This window comes from Uranotaenia lowii, chromosome 2 (assembly GCF_029784155.1).
Source record: "Uranotaenia lowii strain MFRU-FL chromosome 2, ASM2978415v1, whole genome shotgun sequence".
Lineage (NCBI taxonomy): Eukaryota > Metazoa > Arthropoda > Insecta > Diptera > Culicidae > Uranotaenia > Uranotaenia lowii.
In genome coordinates this window covers 183,460,104-183,466,103 of record NC_073692.1, presented here as the reverse complement: position 1 = coordinate 183,466,103, position 6,000 = coordinate 183,460,104, and positions in this window count along the sequence as shown.

Here is a 6,000-nt window from a genome sequence, read left to right as displayed (position 1 = left end):
GCTTAGATTGTCAAAATATATACGAAATGTTGTAAGCAAGAAAAATTATCAAAACAGGCTCAATCGCTAGAAAGTATTCATATCAGACCTAGGTTTGGAAAATGGAATTAATTCGGGATCAATACAAAAGACCTCATTTTGTGTCAAACGATCGAAATTAACAAGAGGTTTTTCAGGAACTGCTTCGGTGCCGTAAGTTTACTACTTTGCTTCTTCTTTTCAGCGCTCTTTTATCGTTTTGCGATTCACTATGACCCACAACCAATTACGGGTTCAGGAAGATTCAGTAGAGCTTCTTCCAGTGTTTGCCTCGGCCCTTAATAGAAGTCGATTGAAGTGTCCGGCCCGATTGTTTTTCACCAAATCACCAACCAAAATTATAAATAAAATGGAAAAAGAAAAAGTTTTCGGAGCGACAGGCTGAAAAAAGGAAGCTTATAATCGCAGTTCTGAATGTGGTTTAGTTCTAGGAAACTCTTGATGGGAAATAGGATTGAGTTCTGGGTGCATGATGTATGTGGTGCCTTCTGGTAGTACCCGCGTATGAAATAATCTCAATTGAATCCTGCGGTAAGGAGGGATAAAATGAACGGTCATCATCTGACAAATGGTTCCGATTGCACCTATTTCGGGTCCTTAAACGCAATCCTTTCCGATGGTGGACTGGGATTGCTGGCATCAGAATCGCACTGTTGAGTGGGAATTTGGTTTATTCCGGCGGGAGATTTATGTCAACAAATTCTCAGCTACGGAGATAGTTGTTCCGTCGCCATAGAACTGGAGCGTTTCTGAAACTCTGCTTAGTAGTGGGGCCGCATTACGAATGTCACCGGTTGCCGAGGGTCAAACCGGGAAATTGCACTTTTGGGTTACAGAGATTGCCGAAATCTGCCGTCTCGTTGTTCTCTTTCGAAGGGATGGGCTACGCAAGTATCCTTTTTTTTTTATTGTATTGAGGTTGAGGCTGGAGTGCAGCCGAATAAGTACCATGAAACTGATTGGCTGAGAAATAACTTGTTTACATTTGTGCACGGAAAACATATTCAAGCCAAATTTGTGGTTTTGAAAATCTCAATGATACACGGTTATCTTTTGGTTCCCAGATTGACTAGTAATCAAAACATAGTCTATGAAATGAACCTAAAATTGTGTTTTCTCGTTTCAACGATCCAATCTTAAGCGAGTTTGTTTTAGAAAACTGAAAACTGTTTGTACTTTCTTGCGTTGAATCAGCTCATACCAAACTCGTGTTGTATGTTTGCAATTGTTTGCTTAGGTCTAGATCGTAAGCTTTTAAAGAGAACAGTAAACAAAAAAAATGAAAAGAATAATAGGCGCAGATCAATGCTTTAGGACGGTATATTTCCAACATGTAATCAATGTCTATCGCAGCTAGTACATTTCTTACGGTGGTGCAGGAATGATAGGATAAATTTAAGCCAGATGTTAACCAGTTTATTGAGAGGAAAAGGCTCTTAGCCTTAAAAATTGAAGTTTAAATAGTTTAGTTTTTTTTTTTAGTTTTTTGGCTGGAGATTTGAAGTTCGGGGTAATTGAAACGAAAAAAAAAACAACACAGAGGGGAAAAAGTTGGTGCGAAACATCTGACAGACAGGCATTGGACTTTTTTTTTGGGTTGATCCGTCAATTGACGTTTAATGACGTTAGCTGAATAACTTCTCCAGATCAAGATGATTAAAGGCTGAAGACAAGTGAATCAGTAAATTTTTGAGGCCTTCTTTCAGCCAGATTGCTGATTAAAAATTGATCCACAATATTTTTTCAGCGTTTATGCAGCAAAAAGTGTTTGTTGGGCTAGGTGCAGGTCTCATTTTCGATACACCATCCGTGTCCGTGTTCACCCGAACGTTGGCGTAGCTGCTGGATCCAGACGTCAGGATGCTTTCGCTCTCCGTGACTTGTCTCCATCAGGGAATATGTTGCTGAAATATAAAAAAAAACCTTTCTCATATGTGTTAAGATTAATATTTTTGTTAATGAAAATTACCTCTTGGAACATCGCTGGGAACATTTACAATCGTGTAGAAAAGGAGAATAAAGCAAAACAAAAACGGATTGGAATCGAAAGGGTTGCCAAATGATAACCTTTAAATCATTTTGAAGTATGAAAAATGTGATTTCGTATTAATTATGTAGAACTGCCGATTTATCAATATTGGTTCCTGAAATTAGTCCCAACCCATTTCTCCGACCAGTACAGAGTGCCGTCTTCTAGTTTTAACTATTACCCAACCCAGTTGGCTTAACAATAACAATATTGCTTTGTGGCATAACATTTACTCAGGAACCCATTTTTATGAAGAAACTTACAACCTCGAATAAAAAAACTATAGATTTTATTCAAACAATATTGACGATAATCATATTATATAATTGGTTCAAATACTGAATAGATTTAGAGTTTTAATATGGTCTATAAATGAATTCTAAGAGAACCATTCGAGCGTATGGTTAAAATATATCGTAGACGTCAAGGGAGTCGATTGTAAGTTACAAATCTTATGCAAACAAATTGTTTACAATTTACCAAGGTCAATCACATCCTTGTAACAGTACTATCATGAATTTATCAGGACAGCTTAACATCAGCCTTTACAATTTACTTAAACTGGTATCATTAAAAAACAAATCCAATATTGAAATTTTCTTCATATGTTTATGTGTAAAGCGGGTCATAGACTACACAAATGGCATGTACAAATTAGATGATTTTACGACGATTGTTTGATTTATGCTCGCCTACACACGGTACAAACAAACGATTGCTGGCGAAAAGAGCATCAGCAACAACAAAAAACCACCACAGAGGGTGGTTTGTACAAAATATTTCGATCAGGACCGATTTTACCCAAACCGTTTGAGCGCTCATTCAAGCAGTGCCATACACGATGCAAATCCTGTTTACAGCGACAGAATGTCTTCGAATTTCATCGCATTTGTACAAATGTGGTGTAGTCATATGGCCCGCTTAAAACTAAGAAAATTTCACGAAACATAAAAATTCCAACATTCTAACTGGCAGCCCTGCTGCCCCCAAAATAGAAAATCAAAACAAAAAAAATTACGCTCTCACCGACAGTTTTTCGCGATTTTAACAACTTTCACCACCTCGTTCGATATCAGCACCGGGGGCAAACGATCCGGAAAATGTGTGGGAACCTTTAGAAGTTTTGAAAAAGTGTGCCAGGTACGTCAAAAAAATTTAAAAAATGTAACTCTCAATTTTTCCATACAAATTTTTGTCTAAAGGAACCATTTTGATGAGCGCCATCTCTTATTGGGAAATGGAACTAATGTTCAAAAAAACTCACCCCATTGGAAAACATTTCAGCAAAAGTTAGAAATTTTGCTCAGAAAAGACCTGTTTTCTACTACCATCCGAACACTGTACGCGAATGGCGGAAGCTAACCAGCATAAGGCTCAGCGAGTGCACACTGGAAGAGACGGAAATCAAGAGATAGTGAGTATTTCTATAATTGAAAAAATGATGGATGCTATGGATCTTTTAATTATTTTTCTTTCGTTTTAGTGACAAGGCGCTCCTGGGTTTCTTTTCCGCAAGCCCAAACGTAGCTCTTCAAATGGTCGGGTATTTTCTTTTCCCTGGAAGACCGCCTAGGCTCTACTGGATGCTCCGGAATGTTTTGAGCCGCTGCTGATGGGATTGAGTCCAGTTGTTCTGCTGTTTCTAATGCGTCAGGTATGTGCTGGTTATACATTTTCCATTCATGGACACGTCGGGCTTGGGAAACATGTCTTCTTATCGTTGCTCCGTGTTCATCTTCCAGTAGAAGATTTCCGTTGTTTTCCTTGATAACGGAATACTTTTTCGGGTGGAACCTGGTTTCGCCTTTAGATCGGTTAATTCTTTCTAAGATTACCATATCGCCTTTTTTGACACGACATTTTCGGGCACGTCTACGTGTATCCCCTAACTGTTTCCCTTGAACTTTCGCCTTTCGGTCTCTCTCATCAAGAATTTTGTCTTTTAGTTTAACGTTACTGGGACCGAGAAGTGGAAGCCGTTTCAAATAAAGAATTTAAAAAAAAAAAATCTTATCTCGTCTCGTATTTGTACGATATAAACTTGAATTTGACAGCAAAAAACGCATTTCTTTGAAATAATCTTATTTTTATTATTTTTATGGATGCATAAACCAATTGGTTTAAAGTATGAAAAAAAAAATAATAATCTTATTTTTATTCAACTGACGGAAAATGAGAGCCCTGCACTCAAGTCGCAAAAGACGACCAAACAAGTCGTCAGACTTTCCATATTGTTACGAAAAATGTCGTATATTACAACCTCAATATTCTATATGATGATGTAAATTGTCATAGTATATTCCAAAAAGAATCAGGGCAGTCGTAAATGATGCGCATGACAAGTCGTGCAAATCGTAATTTAATACAATCCAAATCAAGAATATGTTTGCTAATGTACATATATGGCCTCCAAAATGATACGTATATACTAGTTTTGCTACATTATATACGATATGTTTACACGTATATTTGCATGTATATTTGCGTTGCAAATTTGAAATACCCACCAAATGGTTGTCTGGGTTGTCAGTTTCACTCTTGAAATAGCCGGTATCCATGGGAGTCTTTGCGGTCTTTGCTTCGGCCATTCCGTGACGCTCGATCATTTGCTTGATGTAACTTCGCTGTCGTACTTGGAACACACCATTCTGCAACTGCACCTCCATGCCAAGGAAATGCTGGACTTGTCCAAGACACGTCAATTCAAACTCTTTGCTGAGCTCATCACAAACACTTTTAACACTTTCTTCGTCTTCGGCCGCAATAAGAAGATCGTCCACATAGACTAGTAGGAACGTCTTCTTGCTCCCTTGCTTCACAAACATCCATGGGTCACCATTCGATACTTGGAACCCGACTCGTTCCAATACTTCCGTCAGCCGCCGGTTCCAACAGCGCGCTGATTGCCGCAAACCATAAATGCTACGATTCAGTTTGCATACCCAATCTTCCTTGCCCGGAGAAGCGAATCCGGGTGGTTGTTTCTGTAAAATAGTGGTTATCTAATATCATAAGAAATCTCTGGTTGCTAATAACGTTACATAATAAAGGTTTACCACTGCTAACCGCGCAAGCTATCGCTACGAACGTTGGACGACTAATGAATGCCGATGCAATAGGACCGAGTGCACGAGAAGGAAGGTTGATAGAAAGAGACGAGATAAGTGCCCCAATTCGACGAGGGGTAATCAAATGTCAGTAATACTGCGCAAAATGTAATCGGGATATCTTTCGATAATCCATTACTTACAGGTTACATATTCGTTTTTGTCTTATTATCATTATTATATATAGTTTCGTTAGTTCAATTAAATCGTTCATTACTGTAGTCAATTGCATGCTATAATATGTAGACTCATACTTATACCGTATTTGTTTATGCCGAGTGTTGCACTAGTGTTGCACTGGTGCACCACTAGGTGCTGTCTAACTGTTTGTTTATTCGGACGGTGTTGCACTGGTTTTGACCTGGTGTTGCACTGCCATCGGGCGGTGTTGCCCCGAAAATTTTGTCAGTGTTGCGAGAGAACGTGTGAGTGAGCGAGGTAGCAATACACTGGCGACGATTTTTGTTTGTTTTTATAGGGTACGGTGGAACACTCCACGAGTGGAGAAAACAAATACAGTATTAGAACTTACAGCTTAGAAGCGCCTTTATTTATGTAATGCATTTGATAATACACGTGTTTTAAAGGAAGTGGAGGAAGCTTGCGCTCCACTGAAATTATCTCAATGAGAATTGCGCGCTCAGCGTCATCTCTCGAGTTGACCCCATTATTTTAAGGTATCGGGATTCCAAGGGTGGATCGTTATGAGATGGAACGATTAGACGGGGTAGGAGGGAAAGAGAAGCCACCTTTTTCAATTGGGTCGAAGCCCATTGGTTATTGTGTCCAAAGGTCAACGACTTCCTTCGGGAAATCTTCGACTCC